Here is a 26,081-nt window from a genome sequence, read left to right on the forward strand (position 1 = left end):
GGGCAGTTGATGCGGGGGGAGAGGACTCTGTGAACCTGAATTTGTGCTGTTTACCTACCAGGGACCTTGACCTTGTGTCCTTCCCCGCAGTGGGGCAAGCGGCCAACATGGCAGGATGTAGTCCAGATACACACACGGGCGTAGAGAGAGTGAGCTGGGGAAGGAAGGCAGGGAGACCATGCCAAGCCGAGATGGCTTCAGGGACACGGAGAGAGAAGATGTCACCGTGCAGCTCCAGAGGTGACAGAGAGGAAAGGCCACCCTGGGGACAGAGGTCGTTAGCATGGGCAATGGGCAGGCTCCGAACTGCAGGAGAGAAGCTCGGCCTGGCAGGGCACAGCATGTTTTCTTCTGTCTCAGGAGCCATGGTTTTCAGATGCTGTCAGGAAGGATCCTTCAAGGACGACGGATGACATGAGGAGCCTCAGGTGATGGCTGCTCCTCTGGCAGAAGAGGAAAGGCCAGGACGATCCAGCTCTTCCTCACAGGACAGCATTATTCAGAGACAATATCACCCAGTTTGTAAGAATGAAGGGGGGGACAGCCGTGTCTCATCTTCACAAATAAAATTCAATTAAGGGAATCCTCAGCAGGTCTTGTCGTGCAGCCCAGGGGAGGCGACAGCTGAGGAATGAGCCGCCTTGAAACGTGGCCACCATGCGTCACCCCTTAATTATTCAGTGTTCCTGTTGTTCCTGTTGCTGCTTTACTTACTTTTTGTCATCCTTCCCTGAGTGCGCGCATGCGCGCACACACACACACACACACACACACACACGCGCGCGCACATTTGAACACCTGTGTTATTTGTGTTGCATAAGGAAATTGCTAGCTCTCTGAGTCATATAGTTGTAGCCAGGAGGACTGGTTGCCCCCCAACAACTTTAATAATTTCGGCACTATGCAGGGACATAACGGTGGCCAGGAAGTCCTTTGCAGGGATAAGCTAGAAATCTCTGGGTTCCCACAGAAACATATGACTGGAAGTCCCTAGGCCAGGCATCCCCTTTCCACTCTAAAGTCCCTTTCAGCAGCCTCTGTATTCCCACACATCCTGGTGCCCTGCATCCAAGCCCTAGAACCAGACCCGCTTCCTGTCGCTACCCCATCACGGCACCAGAGTCCCCTCTGCTTGGACACAGCAGGCTCTACAATGCCCCTTAGTATCTGCTGCTCCCTCTTCTGGAATGTTTCCCCAACCCAACCTTTCACTCAGGTTCCTCTAGGAAGCTCGTTCCCTGTCAGGTCTCAGGTGAGTTTTGTCTCCTCAGAAATCTGTCCTTGCACCCGATACTCCCCAGACTCTAGACCTTAGGTCAGGCTCCTCCTTGTACAAACTGCCTTTCCATTCCAGCAAACACCCCTTCATGTAATGACCCAGCAAAGGTCACTGGGGGGTAAATACAATGAAATTAGGTGCAGGGGTCCCCAACAAAAGCCTCTGACCTTGTCAAGAGCAGAAAGAATCCTTACTTCTGAGGCATCTCTGCAGCCACAAACCGGCAGGCTTTCGACATTTTTTTTTTCTGGGGTTGGTTGAGGTTTGAAGATTGTCCATCAGCCATGGGCACAGTTCCAAAAGACACTTTTCTCGAGTGCAAACACCCCACCCATGCCTTTGGTTTGTCTGCTGATGGGAAGCAGGTTTAACCTCAGAGCAGCTGAGTGCCTCTCCAAGCTGGCACTATCATCCTGAGGCCTCATAGTTGGGTGTGGGCCTTGTGGTGAGGCTGAGGGCCTGTGGGTGCTGGAACTGTGGAGGAAAAAAAAATGAAGATGAGGTTGATACATTAAAAATAAAAACCACCTCTCTGCTCTGTACAGACCTAAACGAAATGTTTCCCTGAACAGACCTGAGCAGAGTCGTTCAGAGATTCAAGCGCCAAAGGCAGTAGACACAGCACCAAGACAGAGGTGTCGGCCTTTTGTCCCATTTTGGCTGTGCTGCTTTTAGCAAAACTGACCTTCAGGTGTCTGCAAAGCAACCAGGCAACTATTGTCAGTCAAAGGTGCCGTCCGCAGGGAAGCTACCAAGGCTCGAGGCGTGCTGCCCTGCGCGGCCCCTGAGATGGGTGAGGCTTACGTTAGCTAAGCACAGGCAAAGTAAGGGCTTATTTAGTTTCTGCTCAGTAGCAATCCCCCAGTCCTTCTGGTCATGTGCACAGCCTACTGACTCTTAGTGGTTGAGCTGGCTTTAGTCAGAAGAGACTCACAGTAAGCATTCTGGCCCGTGATGCTCTCTAGTTTGTTTTGTTGGTTTTGTGAGACAGGATTTCTCTGTGTAGCAGCCCTGGCTGTCCTGGAACTTACTTTATAGGACAGACTGGCCTTGAACTGTAGTCCAGAGATCCACCTGCCTCAGCCTCCCAAATGCTGGGAGATAAGCCCTGCCCACTCCCCCTTTGGATCTTCCTTCCACTTCCAGCCTGTGGCCATCCTGTAGGGCCTGGCTTTGTCCCTACTCTCCCCGGGCAGCTGAGAGCTAATATCTTGTCCATGGTAGAGCTCTGTTGAAAGCCAGCTGCCCTGCAGGCCCTGGATACTGGGAACTGGAAGGAACTTGCCTTCAGGGATGGGGAGAGTGCTCAGCCCCGCCCCCCCCATCCTTGGGGCCTCAGATATTCAGGTAATTTTCCAAACCTCTCCAGCAGAGGAAGAAACAAAGAGACACATCTGTCAGTTTCCTTCTCCTGATCAGACCAGATGGGCCAGTTTGGAAACACCTGACTCTGAGATTGCGCTTAGGGGCGATTTCTGGGCTCTTGATAGTCTCTTTGGGTTGGGTGACTGCTGTAATAGGGACTATTACAGTCTTGGCTGACATCAGGACTCCTGGTCACAGCACCTCAAAGGGGGTCTCTTTAGAAGCCTCTGCAAATAGAAAGCAAAGCAGAAGGCGCTATCAGCAGGCTGAGCCAGCAATATGCATTTCTTGCTTGCCTGGTGAGCTTCCCATGGTTGTAAGATGACAGAACTACAGGAAGTCAGAGACATCGGGGGCGGGCACACCAGTGTGCTTGTTTAGTAGTTATGTTTGGAAGCAGAGAAAGAGAGGGAAGAGCCCAGAGGGTATCTTCAAAGCGAACAACTTCCTGGTTTCTCCATGTGTTCAAATAGACAGCCGTGTCTGGGCCAGAGGGGACTCACACTGAGACCACCTCGCCTCCCATTGTGGGGAAGGTAGACGGACATTATCAGTCTGAGACAGACAGGATGCAAGTCATGAGTGACAGGAGGCTCTGAGCCAGTTTCAAAGGGTAACACAACAAAGATGGCAGCCATAGAGGATGGCAAGAATTCCCAGTGCAGGACGCCAGCTGAGCAAAGGATGGCACGCAGGAAACTCGGGTGTCTTGTCCATCACAAGAGAGCACTGAAAGCCAGAGTGGCAGGCTGCACCCAGGGAAGGACCCCAAGATTTCTCCCCCTTATATGGAGGTGGGACTTGTGCTTAAGGTAGAATTTAAACCCCATGATTTGATCACGTGATAGGGTAAAGGCAAAGGGATTTTTGAGGATGTAATTAAGGTTCTTTAAACAGTTGGCCCTGAGTTAATTAATAGGGAGATTAAGTTGTGTGTACTTAGCCTAATCAGGTGGATCCTTAAAAGAGAATCCAAGCCTTCCCCTGAAGGGAGTCTTGAAGCCAGAGATGCCTCCCCACGCTCACTCCTATACACCTCCACAACCCCATCCCCACATCTACCCATGCCCCCAAACACACACACACACACACACACACACTGTGACTGCTGAGAGTTCTGCAGTCACACGAGAGGACTCCTTCAGTAGCTCTGGGAGTGTGGAAGAGGCCCCCACTACTTGCCTGCAATCTTTGTGTGTGTTTGCATGGTTTGTGGAAGTGTGTGCACATGCAAGCAGGTGTGTTCACTTACACAATGCACAGGTAAAGGCCAGAGGTCTTAGTGTCTTCCTCTATCACTATCCATCTTATTGAGACAAGGTCTCTTTGCTGAGTCTGAGGTTCACTGCTTTGGTAGAAGGTCCTGCCAGTGAGGCCCGGGATGCTGTCTGTCTCCCCCTCCCCAGTGCCAGGATTCCAGGTTCATATTATCAAGTCCTGTTTTCCCCAAACTCAGGTCCACAGGCTTGTGCCACAAACTCTTTACCCACTGAGCGTCTCCTCAGTTTGACTGAAGCCTTTGAGACTCCGATCGAGGACCTCACTAAGTCAGATCTTGAGTTCTGATCCAGAGACACTCACAGCCAAGTTCAGGGTAATTTATTGTGCAGCCAAGGAAAACTGTAGCAGCCTGCCAGGTGACAGGCCCCCCTATGAGTTCTGGGGAAACCACACCGGGCAGTCTAGACCTGCCTGCCGTTAGCCTGCTGGGGCCTCCGGTCACTCAGAGAGAGGGAAACAAATGCATGCAAGAAGTTCTCTTAGCCACCAAACTACTTGTTTAAATGCTTTAAAAAGTATGAACAGGCACTAAGTCCAAGGGCTACTGAATCAAGGGCAGCTACACCACAAATGTTGGGGGTTCGACAGACCCCGAAGAGTAAGAAGGCATTGGCTAGGCAAAAAGTCTTTAGAAAAGCAGTCCCAGCCAGGGGACCAGTCTGTGCAATGTCCAGGAGACACACGGCACTCACTGGCCTTTGCACGGACCACGGATGAAGTCCTATCTCGCTAAGCACGGGCCCTGGTTGTCAGCTAACATAGGTTAGCATGGTCACAGAGTAATTGCCACAGCTTTCCCACACCACACTGATGCCGCATCGACTCAAAATGTCTTCCTCCTTGTGGTCCTCAGGCCAGCTCGGGTGGTCCCTGGCGGCGCAGTGGGGAGGCTCTGCAGATGTGACCCCCAGCTGGAAACTCAGAGCTTACAAAGACAGACAGGGGCACGGGCACGCACGACAGCTGGGCTGTCTGTTTTCTTTTCTGAGCCTTCTAAAATATATGTATTTGTTTTTACAGTTGCCTGCTATCTTGGCAGAGAGCAGTGATTTGCCATTAGTGTTAGTGACATAAAGCTGTTTAAAAACTAAGCTTTATGGGAATTTAATTGCAGACGGTGAAAGTTAGCGGCTTTAAGAGGACCGTTTTGATGAGTTTTGACAAGTGGAGGGAACCTCATCGCCACCATGACTGTCACCTGAGAAAACACAATCCCCTCCTGCCCTTCTTCCTAGCCGGTGGAAACCACAATCCATTGTCACTTTAGTTGTGAAGTTCTAGAATTGCATGCAAGTGAAACGATATATTGTGTCTGGCCTCTTCCTTTAGCATAATACTCTTGGGATCTGTCCACACTGATTTCGTCAGCGCCTTTTCTTTTTGTTACAATTGGCAGTCTTGTCTTCCAATGTGTTTACTCTCTCTCCGGTTGATGGGCATTGCTGTGGGTCAAGTTGAGCCTATTGTGAATGAAGCCATTCTGTTCTTCTGGAAGTCGTTGGGCCCAACAGTAAGTTTGGATTAGCTGTCTCCCATACAAGTATTAACCAGGCCGAGCTCAGACATGAGCTTAGCTTCCAAGCTCAGGAGCTAAGGGGTTAGCTCTCTAAGGCACAGTGAAACTTTGTTCACTGTGGCAGTGCCTCTTGAAGTACCACTGTGATGCAAGGTGTTTTCAGGTGTCCTATAAACCTCTGATGTTGGTTGCTGTCCTTTGCTTTTATAGCTCTTGCTCAAGCCTCTGTGCCTGTGCTCGGTGGCCGCACATGTCCCTGGAATTCCTGTTCAAATTGTTCAATTTGTAAGTTATCCCCTCACCATTGAGCAGGTCCCTGATGTGAAGCCCATGGTGACATGACTTAACATGGGACGAGAGGCTTCATAGACATAACTGGGATTGCCAACCAGCTAGCTTCACACCAGAACATGTCATGATGTGTCCGCCAGTCCTGCCATCCCACAAGCCCTTGCGAGCAGAAGGATAAATGCAGAGAGACTTGAAGTCTGAGGAGAGCCACACAACATGGAAAGCTAGAAGACAGAGAACCCACGAGGAGAAGCTCAGGGAGATGGGGTCTGCCATCAACCAGGGAAGTTAGACGGTGGTTGGAGTAAGGCTGCGCCCTTCTGCCTCAGAACAAAACGGTAAGGGCGTTTTCTTAAACTATCAGTCAATAAGGCGTCCTCAAGTTCAGTCAAGAGCTAAGGAGGTGGCTGCACAGTTAAGAGCACTTACTGCTCCGTCAGGAGACAAGAGTCCGGGTTTCCAGCACCCACCTCAAGCAGCTCACCTATGCCTGTAACTCACTCCAGCTTCAAGGGATCTGATGCTCCCTTCTGACCACATATGTGTGTATGCATGCACACACGTACTAAAGTAAACAGTTCAGTCGAGTTCCATGGAGTTTGGGAGCTTAGGAGATGGCTTAGCGTTTAAAAGTGCTTTCCACGCAAGCACGGTGACCAGAGTCCTGATTCCCAGAAACCCACGTAAATGCCAGGTGGGAATGGTGGCCTTCCTATAATGGCAGCCTCAGAAGGCAGAGAACAGGGACTCCTAGAGCAAGCACACTGGGCAGAACCAGCCATATCAGTGAATTCTGAGCTTGATTGAGAAACTGCCTCAGTGAATAAGGTGGAAGAGCAATGGAGGTGGATTCCCGACCTCAGGCCTCCAAGTACACATGCATTTGTACACATACGTGTGTACGTGTACACAGGAAAAGATAGAAAAAGAAAGTGAAGAGTTCCTTAAGATCCAAGGACAGTCGCAAGCAAGCCGGCTCCTCGGAGTGGTTAAATATTTATCTGAGCCTAACTGTACAGATAAAATGCATTTGCATTGAGAAACACAATGGCCTGTTTCACTTGCAAGCTCCTCCCACCTGGACCCACGGCAATGAAACTGGTCATTCTCGTTTCCAAAAATTCTGGAAATCCCTGAACACTCCTCCAGGTCCCCCACAGTGAGAGCAGGAGTTTCTAACCTCCATTCATGGGACTTCCTGCTCACATTTCTTCCAGTGACATCATCCCAGCCGAGGCCAAGTCTCTATTTGGAGGTGTTCTCTTCCATCCTTTGTGTTTTCTTTTTAATTTCCTCAGAGCCAGGAACCAATCCAAGCAAAGTTTGCTTCCCACCATGTTAACACCGAGCAGCCCCTTTCCGAGCAGAGACGCACGCGCTGCCTTAATTACACGGTTGCTATTGAAACACAGAGTGAGAGACAAAGCCCTTCATTTGGGAGGAAAATTAATTGTACACAAACAAGAACACATTTCATCGTGAATTAGATTCTTCAGCACTCCCCTGGCAGACAACTTTCTGGCTGCTTCTTTTCTGTCTGACGTTCAGCTTTCTCCCCTTCTTCTCTGGGAGATTTTCTTGGCAAATGGACCAGGCGTGAAGGTCCCTAAGGGCTGCGCTGGCCGCTTCCCTTTACAGCCCTTAAGCGGAGGCTGCCATTGCTCCAGCCCACGTGGAGCCTGACCCTGTCTGCAGACAGTCCCTTCTCAGCCTCTGAGGAGTGACAGCCCCTCAGTCCCCAGGCCTCTGCTCCTCCCCAGCCCCCAGCTTCAGGGGTAAAGGAAAGCTTAACCGTGATGAATCACAGGACGGGAGGTGGCACGGGAAAGAGCTCGCTTCCACCGCAACTGCAAGATTTATTGCCGAGTGCCGCAAGTAATGAAACCATCCATCTCCCACGGGCTGGAAGGGGAACGGGCGCAAGTCTGAAAAGGGCAGTGAGGAATTCGGCCTTGTTGGAACAGTTGGTGGCCAGGATACTCTGTGATCTCGCTGCCCCGGGGACTGGGACAGTCCACAAGCAGTCTGGCTGGCCCCCTTGTAACTGTCCTGACAGGAGAGAGGATATTTTAGAGAGACACTCTGTCCCTCTCTCTGGCTATCAGGATAGTGAGGCAATGGACCCCTGTGAAGTTGAAATCTCCTCAGGAGTCCTGGGCAGGATGAAGAAAGACTTCAGCCTAATCCTGGCCAGAGGAACCTGCCTTTCAGAAAGAGGTCCACACACTGCTGATGACTCACAGGACAGATCTAAAGGCCAGGAGCTGAGACAGTGAAGAGCCAGTGATGGGCAGAATCATGCTTTGACCAGGACTGCATTTCTGTGCTGATGGCCACCGAGTTCCTCGCCCCTCGACTCCATCCTCCCATCTCCCCTCCATTCTAGCTCTCCCACCCCTATTCACCATCACAGCCAATTCAGGACCTGGGCGATTCTTGCAGAAGTGAGGCTGCAAGCTTACCTCCCTGCAGAGCTCCCACACACACACACACACACACACACACACACCCGGGGTCTATTCCTTGTCTCCCGATTAATCCTTAAACTGTTTAAGAAGGTCTTCCTCATGGACAGGCTATAATGGCGCACGCCTTTAATCCTAGCACTTGGGAGGCAGAGGCAGGTGGATCTCTGTAAGTTAGAGTCCAGCCTGGTCTACAAAGCAAATTCCAGGACAGCCAGGACTGTTATACAGAGAAACTCTGATTCTGAAAAAAAAGAAGAAAGGGGAGGAGGAGAAAGGAAGAAAGAGAGAGAGAGAGAGAGAGAGAGAGAGAGAGAGAGAGAGAGAGAGAGAGAGAGAAGGTCTTCCTCCCCACAGTTCCTGGTCTAGCTCCAAAGTCAGCCATCATGCACCTCCCCCCACCGTTTGTGTGTCTGTCTGTCTGTCTGTCTGTCTGTCTGTCTGTCTGTCTGTCTATTGCTACTTGTCTCTTAAAACTGCAAGTCTAGGGACACAGCCCAGAGGTAGAGTGATCACCCAGCATGCACAAGGCCCTGGGTTCTGTCCCCAGCACTACAGAAAAGAAAAATGCTGTATTCTGTGTCTAGAATGTGCTCGACACACAGTGTCTGCTCAGCCAATATTTGCTGAAGGAGCCGAGAGGCATAATAGTACCTAACTTCAATTCCAGCACTTGGGAGGCTGAGCTGGGTAGACATCTACTCACCAATCTTGTCTCCATCCCGCCCCCTACAGGCCACTTTCCAAATGGCAGGCACAAGGCTCCTCCCCGGCCATATGGTCCTGACTGTACCCCACTGCATCTCACTTCCCACTCTGCCCAGACCCATCGCTGCTTTGCAAAACTCCTACACGCTATGCAGACACACACTCAAGGTTCGCCCTTGCAGGAAAACTGTCTCCTTGATGTCCTTACAGCTTACTTAGCCATGATCTTGCAAGATGGCCTTTCCTGATCATTATTATTGGTGAACAACAATAAATTCACAAGATTTAGCCACTTCAAGGGCAGTAGCTTGTCGTATAATCCACCTGCCTTGGTAACCTAGGGAGGCAAATGCAGATTCCTTTGTTCTGATCTTAATTACCGATACTAACTCTCATATTACATAGCATAAGGCGCATAGGAGGTGTGTCTGTGTCTGTCTGCATCTTTACAGGAAAAAAATACAGTTCAAGAGGCTACAGCAGGGTTCAGAACACTTCACAAGTGGCCCAAGGGTCTGTATTAATATGATACCCGTCGACTGGAGAGATAGCTCAGCAGTTAAGAGCACTGACTGCTCTTTCAGAGGACCTGAGTTCCATTCCCAGCAACCTCACGGCGGCTCACGATCACCTATAATGGGATCTGACGCCCTCTGCTAGGCATGCCCTTGTATATGCAGATAGAGCATTCATATACATAAAATAGATGATAGATAGATAGATAGATAGATAGATAGATAGATAGATAGATAGATACCGTACCTCAGCAGCGCTGGGAGGGGCTGTCACCGCCACTGCTGACGTCATGGTTTGAGAGCGGAAAGTCTCCAGCTGTGAGGTGAAAGGGCAGACCTGGGTCCAGAGACAGAAATGGCAAGTTCAGGTCCAGATGGGTTACAAGTGGGCAGGCAGGCAGTCAATAGGCTGCACCAGGATCAGGGGACCAATCAGGGAGCCCTCTGCTTGTTGATCCTTGAGGTACACACCACATATGGATGCTAGATTGGTGTGGGGGCACGTCACTGCACTGTCACATGTGGGTAACATCACTAAGGTGTCCAGAGAAGTCGTGTTTTCCTTGGTCTGGTGTATCTGATTGGGCTTCCCTGATAGGGTCTCAATACACCCTACACCCATGTGTCCCCACACCCTGTCTCAATTCGCCCTAACAAACTTGTAACATGGAATAAGTGTTTGCTGGGTGGGTGGCACCTGGCAGATGGTACAGCTCCAGGGTCCACCCAAAAGCCACACCACTCATCCACCGCCCTCAAGACGGAGTCCAAAGCCGTTTGTAGAATATGGAGTCTCCTAGGGCAAGGCTGACTCTGGAAACCCATTTGTTAGATGATATATAGTAAACTTCACACAGGACACAGCCTTACTCAACAGTCCCCCTCTCTGTCCAGGAAGGTGAGCGAACTCTGGAGACTTCCTCCCCCGAGCCCTGGGGGGACCTCAACAGGATCTCTAATCATGGGGACACAGTTGAAGAGTTGCTTCACCTGCCCCTTGACGCGGGGTCACGGAATGGAGGCAGTGGCAATCCCCGGTGCTCACAGCTGCTGTCAGGTCCCCTCCTCTACTGAAGTTCAGCCAGGTCGCCATATGCTGCCTCTGGCCGCTCTGAGTCTCAGGGCTGGGGTAGCCACTGCACCCTGCTTGGCTGCAGGCGCAGCCGCTCCTGCCATCTAACCCTCTCTTTGCTGCTTCGCTGCTTCATGCTAATGAGGCTTTGTCTCCTCCCCTGAAGAGAAGAAAATGAAAAACAACAGCAGTGTCTCACGGCACCGACGCAAGCGTGCAGGGACATTCAAGATGGAGAAACATACACCTTAGGACCATTCTTCATGTCCTCTGTCCCGTCCCCTCAGGTGCCAGCCTCAGAAATGCAGTCCCACCTCCCTTAAGACGGGTTTCTCGTTGGCCCGGAGCTCACCAGTTAGACAAGACAGGCTGGCCAGTGAACCTCGGGATCCTTCTGTCTCCACGTTCAAATGTGTGCCACCACACCACCTTTTTACGTGGGTTCTGGAACTCAAGTCCTCGGGTTTTATGGATTATCTCCTCAGACCCTCTAAATACCTTTTGAATGACAGAGAGACATCCGACTGTTGGCAGCTGGCCTTCAGGGATGCCCCTGCCTTGGACTCTGTGTCCTTCCCATGAAGTGCCAAGTTGGTGTGCCCGGGGCAGGGAAGTACATGTGCTGAGGGAGGAAATGTGGGGCCAGGAGCCACATGAGCAAGTCCAGAGTCTGCCTTTCTCTGCCCTCCTAAGCACACCCTCAAGGCCTGTAGCTGTACCCCGCTGCTAGCCTGCACGAATCTGGAGCCCCAAGCCATTCACCAAGTGCCCAGAAGTCCAACCTTCAGAAACTGGAGACAACAAAAGCTTGTTTAAGCCACTACCTTTTGAAGGGTGGGGGACGTCATAACACAGCAGAAGCTGACTGGCACAGAGCCCATGGCCAGTGAACATCCCTGTGTCTCGGAACATACCCCTGGCACGACCCAGGGTCCAGCTCCCACCACCCTCTGGCAGCCTCCCTACCCTAAGACGCGGCCCACTCTCTGCCCCCGACAAGCATTCAGAACAGCTCCCTTTCCTCCCCAGCCTGAGCATCGGCCAGGAGAAGAAGGCTTCCTAACCACTGACCCCAGCTCCACAAGCTCCACCTGCCTCAGCCAATCATCCCAGGAAGCCAACTTTCCCACAGATCCAGACCTGCTGGGGTCATGGACTCAGGAGGCAAAGGACGTAAGTCCATGAAGTGCTTAGCAGTGGTCTAAGATGCAACAAGATCGAGCCTGTGAAGTTTTTCATGGAGACTTTTTTTTTCCAACACAAGAGGCCAGCTTCTGTCTTTGTTTAAATTTTCATGATTGCTAAGGGGAGGTGAAACTCTTATGGCTGCCCACTTCCTCACGGGGTGCAGGGGAGCATATAGAGAGGTGAAAGGGCTTTTCAGGACTCTTTCTGGCATGTTTCTTTAGGGCTTTATCAGACTACACAGGCAGAGGAATGCCATCTTTCCCTGCCACCAGCATATCCTATCCCAGCAAACATGAACTGTGGACAGGGACACGAGGAACCCATCTCTATGTAGTCTTTAAAAAATCCGAACAGCCTGGCTAGTTACGGTCACACTTTCAGTAGGAACAGAAACCATGGAAACGGGGTGAGCGCACCCCATAGGGCATCAGAAAGGGGTGCAGAAGAGGGGCTCTCTGACTAGAGTATGGGTGGGGTTGGTGAGGGAGGGGGTTGGAGCTCGGCACAACCGAATGGAAACTGAAAAGCTGCCAGCAAAGCTCTAGTAGAGAGAGCCAGAAGGCACACGGGACGCTTGTTGAGGAACTGGAAGGACTGAGGCATCATTAAACTAACTTGCCTGGGCTTCCAAGAGACAATGGGATTCATTTAATGAGCGAGGCCCCAACACTGCAAAAATCTAAATTAATTCTTTGCTCGGCAGCTCACAGGGGAGGATGAGAAAGCCGTCTTCAGAAATCAAAACAGCTCTCTCTCTCTCTCTCTCTCTCTCTCTCTCTCTCTCTCTCTCTCTCTCTCTCCTCTCTCTTTCTTCCAAGATAAAAGTCAGAGGGAAAAGAGGAAGGGGTAGAAAAAAGAAGGAACAGGAGTGATGGGAAGTGGTGTTTTTATTCTTGAGAATTTCTCAGTCACAAACAAACTTTCAGAACCAGCCCAGCCCTGTGCTCCCCCAGGATTCGTGCAGAGGCCTCTGGGGAAAGCTGTTTCTTGGGATCCCTGAGACTTCCATCGTCTGCGGCTGGCCCCGTCCCCCAAACTCTCAGTTCAGCTGGCCGACTCTCTGGCTGGGTTTTCTCCTGGTGATTAAAAACACACTCATCAATCTTTTCCAGATGCCTGCTGTTGCTTTACTGTGATTTGGGGCTTTCCTTACCAGGCGAACAGAATAGAGATGAAATTGAAACCTGCCAACATGGGCAGGTCCTCTTTCAAAGAGTCTAACTCATAAAACACGGGTGCAAGGAATACTCGAAACAGCTGGGATGGGTTTCTGGAGCCACCACGAGCTCCTGGGTGTTAGAGAAGAGGGTGGGCCTGCCCTGCAGGATTCTGAGGGTCTCTGTGTGATTTGTGCCTTCTCAAAGGAGTGGGTTCAGGTGTATACACTTAGGGATGAGTCAAGCTCACCTATGGACTGGATGCTTTACTGTCTGGGCTTATACACAACACTTGCCACCCACAGTGCAATTTTGATTGAAGACAGAAGACATTTTCCAAAAGTGAGCCACCAGTCCTCCATCTCCCGACTTCCTGCCCTGCCCTGGCCTATCCAATGCTTCCAAATACAGTGCCTAGGCTGGTCCCTCCTACTCCCTCCCCCGCCTCCCCCAGGTTGTTGCTCTGGGCAACATCTTCCCAGGCAGGCCTCTCTTGACCTCTGTACTCTGCATCCCCCCTCACACACACACATGGCCTCCAAGAGACCGCAGAGCTCAGATTTCTCCAGTTACAACAGAATTTCAGACATCAATCCGCTCTTCTGAAGTTTCATTTCTGCTCTGCATAACCTAGAGGCCAAGCAGCTACACATGACCACTGAGAAATACATGTGTCACTCAGCTGGCAGAGTGCTTACCCGGCGTTTACAGAACCTCCTTCAGCACAACCCAGGCGTGGTGGTGCATGCCTGTCACCCAGCACTGGAGAGGTGTTGGCAGCAGGATCCAGTGTTCAAGATCATCCTCAGAAACTTGGCAAGTTTAAAGACAGCCTTTAGAAACCTGAGAACCTGTGTCAAAAGAAAGAAAGAGGGAGGAAAGCAGGGAGGGAGGGGAGGAGGGAGGGGAGGAGGGAGGGGAGGAGGGAGGGGAGGAGGGAGGGGAGGAGGGAGGGGAGGAGGGAGGGGAGAGACTTAAAGTTCCTTGAAGCCTGAAGCAGTGGGGAGACACTAACTCATCTGGAAGTATCTGCTTGTCTGCTGCCTCAGGCTGCCTCCACCCACCTCCAGAGCTGCCCTCTGCCCTGCTCCGCCTCTGTCTGACTCCCCTGCTCCCACGCCTTCCCGCTCCAGAAATAGAAAGCCTCACTTTTCCCTATCCCTGTGCACACTGGGTGTGGCTCTTACCTTTCTGCACTCCCTACCCTCCTTGCTCTGGCTTCATCCCTTCACTTCTGTTTTTGAGCTGAGCATCTGTGCCATTGTCCTTTCCAACCCTGCGTCCTCTACTGAGTTCGCTCCGGCTTTGGCCATGGCCCCTGGGTTTGTTTTCCCATCTGTGGCTTCTAAGAAGTCCTTGTTCCAGCTGTGACTTCTAGGACTGACCACCGACCCTCTGGATCACCCAACCCTTGGATCAAAAATGAGGAATTTACTCCTGGCCAGGGATGGTGACGTGTGCTCGGCAAAGCCAAGGCAGTCAAGAACAAGATGAGTTTGAAACCAGGCTGGGTATGGTGGCTCAGACCTGTCATCCCAGCATGAGGGAGCTGAGGCAGAAGAACTGTCTTGAGGCAAAGTCACCCTGGCCTACGGAGTGAGAAAGACCCTATTTAAAAAAAAAAAAAAGGCAGGCTGAGTTGATAGACAAGCACCCAGCATGCACAAGGCCCTGGGTTCAGTTCCTATCACTACATAGAACTAGGCATATGGGGCCAGGCGGTGGTGGCACACGCCTTCAATCCCAGCACTCGGGAAGCAGAGGCAGGTGAGTCCGAGGCCAGCCTGATCTACAAGAACTAGTTCCAGGACAGCTAGGACTGATACACAGGGGAACCCTGTCTTGAAAATCCAAAGGGAAAAAAGAAGAAAAGAACTAGGCATATAGTATACTTCTATAAGCTGAAGGTAGGCAGATCAGAAGTTCAAGGTCAATGCCATAGCAAGTTTGAGGCTAGGTTTTGTAGCACAAATTCTAAGTAGTCTTAATAAAAACCCAGAGTTAGATATCAGGGTAAATGCTGAAAGGTCAGAGAAGTAAAGGAACCAGGCACTAGAGAGACCTTTTATCTCTATCAAATCCTCAGACCAAAGCAGGCAAAATCCTGCCTCCATGAATCCTCAGACTGAATGCAATGAGCTCCTGTCTCCTCCTGCCTTATAGTCCTCTCTCCATCCAACCACATCCCTTTCTGTCTCCACCTCCTCAGTGCTGGGATTAAAGGTGTGGGCCACCACTGCCTGGCCTCTGTGGCTGACTAGTATGGTTAGCTCCACACTCTGATCTTCAGATAAGCTTTATTTGTTACAGCCAAAAAAAAATATCACCACAAAGTTGAGCTACCAGAAACCTGGGCTTTTAAAAGAAACAACAAAACTAAAAGCAAACCTAACAACCAGGCAGAGATTTATAGCAGACCCTGTCTCGGAACAAGCAATGACTGCACTGAGCACATGGAGACTTTGACATCTTATGTGATGGCTACCACACAGTCTTTACGTTGGATCGGGCGTTATAGCTGAGAGGGGACCTGAAAAGGGGATTGAGAAAAGTTTGCTTTCACAGTGCCTACTTATAATAATTCTCAGCCTACTGGGAGATACCAGTGGACCATCCTCCTACAGGGAATGCTCAATAGTCCCACCCTGTGCCAATGCTTTGTAAATCAGCCATTGGAAATAATATGTAAGCAATTTCCTAAGCCTATAATGTGTGGGCCAAACGCAAGCACAACACCATACACACAGTAGACTTGAGCACTGGCCTACAGCCCATTCCTCATGCACACCAAGGCACTGCCTGGGACCCTGCCAATAAAACAAGGGCCTAGTTCAGTGAGTTTTGACAAAGGTGTCCACCTGGATAAACAACCACCCAGAGCCTTGCTCGTCTTTAGGTTAAAAAAATATGATCAGCACATAGCCTTGTGAAGATTTCTTCTGAACTCAAAAGACTACCTCCCCCAAAAGAACTATGTTTGTCTTTTAAGAAGGGGTTGGATTAACTCAGTGGGTAAAGGTGCTTGCTGTCAATCCAGATAATTCAACCCCCAGGACCTACATAGTAAATAGAGGAAAATAAATCTCAAAAGTTATCCTCCGGCCTCCACACATGTGCCATCATGTGTTTGAGAGGGTTGCTTACACACACACACAATAAATAAAAATAAATATAATTTTTAAAGCAACTTAACCCCCCCCAGGGAAGGTGTGCTGGGGAGATGGTTCATCACACTTGAGTCTGGATCCCCAGGGGTCATGTGACAAAACCAGGTGTGGTAGGGTAGGCAGAGGTTCTCTATCCCACCAACTGCTCCCCAAATAACCACACAGAGACTTAATATTAATTATAAATACTTGGCCAATAGCTTATACTCATTTTTAGCTAGCTCTTATATCTTAAATTAACCCATTTCTATTCATTTATGTGCTACCCCAAGTTTGTTTATCTCATGTACATACTTCCTATCCTGCTTGGTCTGCCTTTCATGGTGTCTCCTCAGACTCCACCCTTCTTCTTCCCAGCATCCTCCCAGTCTGGCTCTCCTGCCCAGCTATAGGCCAGTGGCCTCTTCATTAACCAATGAGAGTAGTGCATATTCACAGTGTACCAGGATTGTTCTGCAGCCTGGTAGCAAGTGCCTGTGATCTCAGCACCAGGGAGGCAGAGACAGGAGGGTCCCTGGGGCCTGCTGGCCAGCCAGTCAAAAGGAATCTATATGTGCCAGGTTCAGCGGGAGACCTTGTGTCAAAAACTAAGGTGGAGAACAAAAGGAAGATGCCTCACATTAAGCTCTGACCTCCACGTATACATGTACCCCAACACACATGTGCCTATACATGTGAACAAGCACACCACAGACATACACATAGCATCCCAGGCGGCTTTCTTCAACCCACCACTGACCACACCCCCAACTCTGATTGGGCTGCTTGCCCGGTTGTCAGGCGTTTTGTGCTTGCCACATGGTCAGTTTGTGGCAGGGAGGGTCCATCCTCTGGTTCTTAGCATCCCTGGGTGGACAGTCCTCTGTGTGGTACCACTGCCCTTCTTATTGCTGAGTCCAGGTAAATGGACTCTCCCTCCTTGGGCCCTGGGAGTCCACAGAGATGAACATATGATTTAGGGTCCCTTGTCCTAGGGCTCTTCTCTGCAGTGGTGCAGTTCAAAGAAAGATGCGTTAGGTTGTCCTTCAAGTCCCCCCCCACACACACACACACACTCCCCAACACCTATTGACCTTTCTGTCGGGCTTGAAATATGCAAATTGCTGACAAAAGGAAAAGAACAAAGACAGGAAGTCGATGGGTTCAGTCAGGGCAGCAGGCGTGGATGCAATGGGATCCCAGGGCACAGTGTCACTGTGCTTCTTCAGGCTGACAAGGGCTCCGAAATCCAGTTCAGAGCACTTCCCAGGGGACATGGACTGCAGTCCCTGCCATGTTGCTTCTCTGTCACTGAGCCAGCAGAAGCCCCTGCTGAGGGATGGACAGGTAGCTTTAACACAGAGATAGATACCCAGTCTCCTCACATCCCAAAAGCTCAGCCTTGGAGGATGCGCAGCGCACCTGCTGGGAGGAAGGACCAGATGCCACAACACCGTACAGTGAGAAAATACTGTCCTGTCCAGCTGGGGCCACCACACTCACTCCAGCACTGGTGGGCCCTTCTTCTGGGCCCCCTGGGAGGTTCTTGCTCTGGTTTAGAATTGGGTATGACTGGGGGCCCTGCAGGACTCAGCCCTCTCTGTGACCTCCACCACCCTTCATCCCAGAATACTGGCTTCTTGCTGCTTGTGTGGGCCAGGCATTCCCTGCCCCCTCTCCTCCCTCTGTGTTCCTGTTCTCTGACTCCCCCCCCCATCCCCTGCCTTTCTCCAGCCACTAACAAAGGCAAGAGGACCTGAGAGAACCCATGAGTGCCACGAAACTCTCCTCTAATCCTTTCTTTGACCATAGTTAAATACCAAAGTACCTTTTATACCCGCCAAACCAAGCTGATCACCCTCTTGTAGAAAGGGACAGGCAGGGGCTTCTCGCAGGCACAGCCCCTCTGTTTAGGCCAACTGTTTTCATTTCTATGGTTACCTCAGAGCCACCGTCTGCTGGCTTCCTATTTACCACGGTGATGGGGTTTTCCTTTCAATAGAAGTGATTTGGTAAGGACAAAAACAAGCTTATTTAAAGAAAAAAAATCCAGCAAACCATCATCTGAGGGATGAGTAAACACAGGACATGAAGAGATGAGACTAGAGAGAATGTTTTCACTTAGCAAACAGTGAGTTGTGCTTGGAAGTGTGGGCCCCAGGTGCAACCGAGAGGCTACAAGCCCCCTCTGACCACCAAGCCCTGTCTCCTGACTGAACCCCAGCTGCCTTAGCTATAAAGTGAGAAGTTGGACCCCTCTCGCGGGCTCCCAGGCAGAATGATGAGGTGGTGTGTGAAAGGCTCCGCACAGAACCACCAGCCAGGAAGCATCCTCAGGACCACCACAGGGCAGGTAGGAGGAATGCCCCTTAACAATGGGATGGGATGGAAGAGGCTGAGGGGACAAGACTTCTCACAGTCCAGAGACATGAGCCTATGAAGCCACTAGGCTCGGAAAACATGGTCTTAGGTCGAAATAAACCCAGGAAGCCAGGGGTACTTTGAGAGTTGGGGGAAGGAGGTGAGGTTTAGAGAGGGAAGGAAGATGGGATGGGGTTGCTAAGTAACACATCCCGAAGCTGGAGTTGGCAGAACCGGCTGGGAACCAGGACGCCTGTAAAATCACACCCCCTGTGTTGCTCCATTGTCACCAGTAAAGGAGCCCCTCTGGGACCCTGGGAAGATTGAAAACCAGCGAAGGGAACTGGCTGGGATGGAAGGAATCACAGCGAGCAGGAGGACGTTCAGGACCGCCTGCTCTCAGACCAGCTTGGTCTTGCATATGGGCCAGGCTTTCTTACACCCGTATTTTCAGTTCTCTGAGCCAGTAGTTCTACCTCCTCTGCCTTAGACCACTGGTTTTGAATTTTCTACATTTCAGCACACAAAAGGATCCCAGCTTCCAGAAACCAGAGCATGTGAGCATGATTACGCTCTTGTTTAAGATAGGGAAATGGGGCCCCAACTCCCGCCACATTGTACTCTTTGAGTTTCTATGCCGATTACCTTCTTCCTCCCAGATACTGGGTACTTGTTCCCTCCCCACCAATGGAAACATAAAAAGAGACAATGCTTGTACTCGATTGGCTACATATTAACTACAAAGCAGACTGGGAAATGTAGTCTAATAATGTAATATAGCAGAGGCCTCCTGACACACAGAGGGACATTCCTAGAAGTGCTAAGAACCTCAGCCATGAGTGGGAAAGATGGCCGTTAAGTCCCACAGCAGTGTGACAAGGCATGCCTACCACACACCTGGGTGGCCAGGTTCTTTCTTAGGAGGGCAGAGCCTGGCTCTGGTGGGATCAAGCGCTCTGCAAATGCTCAGGTGAAATGGGTTTAGGCCACAAGAAACTATGGGATCAACTTCTCCTGGGGCCCCTGTTAGGAAAAATCCTAAAAATGAACGCAAAGAAATCCAATTAGGTCAGATCAAACCAAATTAAAATGCCCATTGTTTTATTAAATACGGCGCTCTGGGGTGGGCAAGCGCAGGGCGGGGAGACAGGAAAACGGGGAGCACATGCAAACCCAGAACCACGTGTTTCTCCTCTGGGAGCCCACTTAAATACCCTGTGGGAGTGGCATGCTGGGATTTGGAGTCCAGACCAATGCAATTCCCAGGCCAGGGTCTGGGGCTAAGCTCCAGACTTCACAGCCCTTTTCGGGACATCCAGGAAAACTGGGGTCCTCCTCAGTGCAGCTGGTCCTCATCATCCTGAGTACCTGAGGCAGTGCTGACCTGAGGAGACACTAAGCAGTCGCTCTGGGTGTGACTGGAGGCTCCAACCTCTGCAATATGGTGCCCTTGGATGCCTACTGAAAACACGCCTCTCCTCCATCCACAGGTGTGGCCATCAGGGACCTGGGATGTTTTCAGCACTGGTCAGACAGGTGACAACTGACTTCCAGATCCACAACCTGTCTGGCTGCATCTCCAGGAGGGCCACACATGGACAGCAGGTCAATCAGAGGAGGTGCCCTAGCCCACAGGCTGAAGGGGGCCCTTGTCAGATGGCCCAAAACAGCCAGAATAACAGACATTTGACACACAGGCAGGAGGAGCTGTGATAGCAGCCGTGGGGAGGGGGGTGTGCATGAGACAAATCCACCCAAGAGGAGCAAGGAAACAGATGAGAGGGAGGAGGGGTGGTGGATCCCGTAGACAGTGGGGAGGCACCCACACGCCCTGAAAGATGCCATTCATTCCTTCAGCCGATATTTACTGAGCCTACAGTGTGCCGAGGTGGGGTGTCAAAGGCAAGCACTATCTCTGCCCTTGTCCCCCTGACCCCATGTCAGCTGGGTATTCGGCCAATACATACTGAGCCAGCACCTGCCTTGGCATGGGACACCACAGGGAGTCACCCCTTCCTTTCTGGAGCTGAAACTGTAATGAGGGACCCAATGACTCTCTCCAAGAGCAGATGGGCAAAGAAATAATGACAAGCATTGAGTTGAAAGTCCTGGAGACCTCCCTGTCCCTCCGTCTCCAAGTCTGCCTTTAGGGCAGGAGAAGTGATGCTTCCTGAGGCAACTGGCATAGCTTTTTCAGCACCAGGAAGCTGCAGGAGCCACGATGGCAAAGCTGAACTGGCAGTTCTGAGGCGGCACTGACGAGTCCTGAGTACCTGAGGAGAGCCAATTGGTCAGAGCAGAGGAGGAGAAGCGGCTGAAGAGAAGATATCTGGTATTTGGAGTTGAATACGGTGGGTGGCAGAAGACAGCAGAAACCAAAGATCCAGACCTTAGGAGTCAAATCAGCTGCTCGGTTTGGTTAGGAGAAGCCAGGCCCCTTGGAATTGGATCCATTTGTACCCCTGGGTTTGGGCACCAGATGTGTGCAAGGGGTCGCAGTAAGGAACCTGCCAATATGTCTTCTCTGTGGTATGGTTAAGAAGAAGGCTTTTATTGGGCAGAAGAGAAAAATAATCCAGAGACATCAGGAAGCATCCAGATCAGAGAGAAAAGAAACCAACTGGACATAGCCAGGGCTGTCTGCAAGGCGGTGGGAATAGCAGGAAGGGAAAGCCAGAGACAGAAAGAGGCCATAGAGAGCTCTGAGGTAGAAAGAGGAGAAACAGAAGAGCAGAGGTGGGGGAGGGGGAAAGCCTTGCCTTTATAAAGAGAATAATTGGGTATCTAGGAGGAGGGAAGCCTGGGGAGGCTGGTGTGGACTTTGAAATGTTTAACAAGTACTTGTGAGTAGGGACTGAGGGAGCCTGGAGGGTGGCTTGGGCTTTGATATGCAACCACAGGTATATGCGAATGGAGCCTTATGTCCCTTCTGTCAGAGGTAAGGGGAATGACTTCTTTTAGCAGATGGGAACTGGTTTCAAACATTCCTGAGGAATGCTGGCTTTTATCTGACCACAGAAGTCAGAGTTCATCTCTAGACATAATGGACAGCCTGTGAGACCGAACAGTGACTTTCTTACCTGGCAACATTTTCTTGCCCCCTCAAAGCTTAAGACAAACATGGTCATTTTTGTCACTGCAGCTTTGGTTTAAGTTTGAAAACTGGGAAGTGTGGGGCCTCCAGCTTTGTTCCTCTTTCTAAGACTGGTTTTTAGGAGTTTCGTGACATTTCTGTATGAATTTTAGGATGAATTTTGTTTTTCATTTCTGCAAAATGCATTGTGGGTTTTTAGTGGGGAAGCTGCTGAATCTGTCCCCTCATTGGGAAGTGTGACCTCTGCCAGGCTCTGTCCTCCTGCACAAGAGAGAACGAGGGATATCTTTGAGTCTGCTGTGTCATCTTTAGCCTCTCTCAGCACAAGTGAATTTTGTTTTTAGTGCATAAGCCTGTCCCTCCTTAGAAGATTTCCCTCAGTGTTTTATTCTTGTGGATGTTTTTATACACAGGATTGCTTTCTTCATTTCCCTTGTGAGCTGTTCATGCTTGGTTATAAAATGCAGTGTGTGCTTGCGTGAGTGTATGTGTGCATGTGTGTGCGTGCATGCATGTGTGTGCATGCGTGTATGTGTGTGTTCATTCTGTATTTTACAATTTTACTGAATCTGTTTCTTAGTTGTAATGGGTTTGTTTGTTTGTTTGTTTTAATAAATGGAACAAATGTTTTCTGTGTATAAGATCATATCATCTAAGTGTTAGGAATATTTCTTAGATGAGCCTCTCTGCCAACGCAAATAATTTCAATCAGAATTAAATTGAATTAAGAGATGCCCATATTTAATGCAATTCTCCCAGGTGGTACCAGGAAAGCATGGAGAAGGAAAGAGAGAGAGAAGGGGAGACCACGCGAAACCCAGAGACTACATGTTCATTCTCTGGGGGGCAGTTTAAGTAGCCTGTGGGAGTGATCTTGACCTTCCCAGGGGAGGGTTTACCATTTGGCGGGTCTTCTTGACCCTCTCTGAGGAGAGGTCACTGGTTGGCCGGCTTTCTCGGAGGTGGAGTTTGGATTAAGGCAACTCCCAAGAGAGTGGGCTTGAAATGGAGTTTCCTGCCCAGTATTCCAAAGATGGATGCCAGGGCCTGGGATGAGGCCCCCAACTAAAATATCTCAAACACTAAGAAGAGACAATATTTCATTTCCTCCTTTCCAATCTGCATAGCATTTATTACCTTTTCTTGCCTAATTGCTTAGGCAAGGATGTCCAGGACTGTGTTAAATAAAAGCAAGTACTCAATAGTTGTTTGTTTGTTTGTTTTCTTGATGGATTCCTTTTCCTCACTCATAGCCAAATAAAAAACCGTCTCTTCGCAGAGGGCCATCATCTCTCCAGGACCCCAGTCCTGCTCCCGAGACTGGTCCATCCATACACTTCATTTCACACTCCAGATGAGCTGAGCTTATGTGATTTGTTTAACTGTTCACTTCCTGTCTCTGCCTTCTGAATGTGGACTCCACGCACACAAAATCTGTTGTTCTTGATACTCAGTGCACAGATTTTCCTTGATACATGCTAATTGAATAAATTGGCCAAGAGTGAGCCTGAGCAGGGCAGATGGAGGCTCCCCGGCCCCTGGCAACACTTCCTGTTCTCTGGACTTGCTTTTCTGCCCACACACAAAAGGTCTCATCCAACCAAGTTGGTCCCTCACCATATCCTGCAAAAGTCCAGCATGATGAAGTTAGCCATCTGAGGACTGTGTTACTGTGGCTGGGACACAGCAGAACAGTGTTGTCATTGTCCCATCTGCCACCTGCCTCCCCAGAATGAAATAGCATTGCCCCCACAGAAGAAGATAAACAGTCAGGAAGGGGGAGATGGAGAGATTGCGCAGGAATGTGGGCTAACCTCTGCCAACAAAGCAATAGCTGATGCTGCTTCTGGGTCTGGGGATCAAAGAGGCGATAGAGAAGAAAACATTGCACAAATATGGCAGTCTATTCCGAGACACACTGCCTGGCCCGGCTACACTCTCGATGAAAAATCTAGTAGGAAGAGGAGAACCATCGGGTCTGACCTGAGACTTGAAGCAAGCATCTTCTGAGTCTGGCCACCAGGCAGTGCTGCCATATGGGCATGTCACAGGGGAAGTGAGGAATGCCCTTCCTCCCACGGCACTCTCCACTTCCTTTAGGGATAATTGGCATTTGACAGCCTGTCTCTTGAGAGCGATTATAAGAAGCAAAACTATTGAGCACAAAGCCACAACCCCAAGGACCTGCAGAATCTCTCTCTCTTAGGCCCAGGGGTGACTCCACAGTTGCCTGTTGGTGGGCCCCTGACACTTGCTGTGTGCTGGGACTGCAGGCATGCTGACTCCCTCACTCCTCACTCCAATGAGGACAGATGGACTGCTGGAAACCCCAGCTTCAGGATGAACTGGGTTGGACCGAGTAGGAATGGTTCACCGTATCAATAGCTGTCGCACAGCGGAGCCGGAGTCCCGGGCTACTAGCGGGCATTGGCCACTAGTAGTAGGTTGCTGGTCACTGACTATGCTCAGTCCCTTGGTGATTGGAAGAGGAACACAGCAACATCTCAGACAACAAGACAGGGCCCCCCTGGGCCCCTAAAAGCACTGCTCCTCTCAGCCAATGGACATGGGGACATTGAACCAGACCACAGCAGAGGTAGCAAAACCTTTGTATTAAGTATAGGAACAGAGGCTGGAGAGCTTGCTCAGTAGTTAAGAACACTGCGCTTCCAAAGGACGTGGATTCGGATCCCAGAATCCACATAGTAGCTCATTACCAGTTCTAAGTGGTCTGACACCCTCTTCCGTAACCCGTGGGCATCAAGCATGAATGTGGTGCCCAGACATACATCAGGCAACACCGCCCGTATGGGAATAGCACCACCCAGTAGAAATGCAATGCCATCCAAGCTCAAGCACCTCTACACTTCTTAACAGGAACCAGACGTGGTGGCGCGTGCCTTTCATTCCAACTCTCGGGAGACAGAGACAGGTGGGATCTCTGTGAGTTCAAGGCCAGGCTCAAACTACTATGTAGCTAGTACCAGGCCAGCCAAGGCTACATAGTGAAACATTGTCTTTAAAAAAAAAAAAATCAACTTGCCAATAAATACAATATGGGCATTTTATTTTTTTAACCCTAGGTACCTCTAAAATATCAATTTCACGTTTAGTAAATATAAACGTTAGGGTGTCTTGCTCTTTTAAAGGTCTGCAGTACTTGGTGAGAAGTTCCTAGCCATCGCCCGCCCGTCTCTGCACTCCTCAGAGGTGAACTGACCCCCTGCTGCTTTGGTGGCTGATGCTGAGGGTGGCGCATGTTCTACCGCTAGGCAAGCACTCTACCGCTTGGCGGTGCTCCAGCCCACACGCCCTGCATTCAGACCTCAGAAATTTCCAGTTGAAAATGTAGACCCACACAAAGAATGGGTCAGAGCCATCTAAAAGTTCTCCAGTGGCGGAACCATGCGTCCCCTTTCGTTCACATAGTGAAGATGAAACGAATCTGAAAGTTGCCCTCAACCGATAGCTGCCTTCGATGCACCTGTGCCCTGTGGTGACAATATGGGGCTGTGTTGTCCCAGATGTTTCTGCCCGGCCAACTCTTTCTCAATGATCTGGCTTGTCACAAGTACAGCCGCTTCTCTGTCATCAAGCCGCAGTCGTCCCCAGGCTCGCTCCTTTGTGAGGTGGTTGCCGGTCTGAGCACAACCGGAACAGACAGGTTTGACAGAAAAATTACTCACTTGGTGAGCAGGCCACGCCTTGCTGAGCTCAGAGGAGAGCCCACTGCAGGCTGCAGCTCCTGGGGCTATGTGCTCCCGGGCTGGCTGAATCACAGGCCCAGGGTCTGAGCTCAGAGGTTTGCCCTGGATGCCTACCCTGCACCAGAGCTCTCAGGGCAGAGAGCTGCAGACACGCTGCTCTCCCTGTCACTTCTGCGTGTCTAAAGGCATACTGGCACCCCATAGCCCTGCTCAAGAGACTGCCTGCTGTTACACCCCTGGGTGCCTTCTGGCTCAACAGATGCCTAATCAGGTTCTTGACCCCACATCTACGCAGCCCCGTAGTTCAGGGGACACCATCAAGGTCCTCAGACCCAAGCCATCTTGATGACTATGTCATTCATGGCTAGAAATCCCCTGGCTGTTGTGAGTGGTCCAGGCAAGGACACATGACCTACAGAGGCTAACCTACCCAAAGAGAAAACTTCCTGTAACTTCCATTGCTGCCAGCAGTCATGTGACTGAGAGGGAGCGTGACTTGAGAAGGAGGCCACAGCAGCTGATGGATAGCAAACCGGGCAGCCGGGCTGCAGAGTGCTGAGTTAAGCCCCTGTCAAGCCCCCATCTGTCACGGAGAAAAAAACGTCTCTTACCCTGTGAACGGCACTCACTAGGGACTTTCGTTATTACATCCTAAAGCAAACTAGTTCATACACAACCATCCCAGAAGGCCTCTCTAACGCATGCCCTGGAGCCTCTCCACCAGTGCTTACATTTGTGTGTGCCTCCCCAACAGCCACAGGTCTCCTGAGAGCAGAGTCTCATCCATTCTTCTGGTTTTCAGCTATCACTAGAGTGAGGAGGGGACGGCTCAGCAGTGGGCCTGGCTGGGCCTGCTGTGGGACCCAAGACTACCTTTTTCACGAGTTGCACAGGGATTCTGAAGCTGCAGGGCCAAGGGCCACAATGAGAGATACA

General features: G+C 50.6%; 1 long non-coding RNA gene across 4 annotated transcripts; it reads right to left on the bottom strand.

Annotated features, from left to right (window-relative positions):
- Window positions 1-877: 877 nt before the first annotated feature.
- LOC126507039 (uncharacterized) lies at window positions 878-13,746 on the bottom strand. Of its 4 annotated transcripts, none has more exons than XR_007593407.1 (6): window positions 13,536-13,746; window positions 10,845-10,990; window positions 10,411-10,652; window positions 9,668-9,757; window positions 6,913-7,130; window positions 878-1,753 (listed from the first exon to the last, which is right to left on the bottom strand). It is a non-coding gene; the product is annotated as an uncharacterized lncRNA (long non-coding RNA). The 4 variants fall into 4 exon arrangements; XR_007593406.1 differs by lacking the exon at window positions 878-1,753 and adding an exon at window positions 4,327-5,706; XR_007593405.1 differs by lacking the exon at window positions 6,913-7,130.
- Window positions 13,747-26,081: the final 12,335 nt, after the last annotated feature.

This window comes from Alexandromys fortis, unplaced genomic scaffold (genome assembly GCF_014885135.2).
Source record: "Alexandromys fortis isolate MF-2015 unplaced genomic scaffold, M_Fortis_MF-2015_v1.1 scaffold_27, whole genome shotgun sequence".
Taxonomy (NCBI): domain Eukaryota; kingdom Metazoa; phylum Chordata; class Mammalia; order Rodentia; family Cricetidae; genus Alexandromys; species Alexandromys fortis.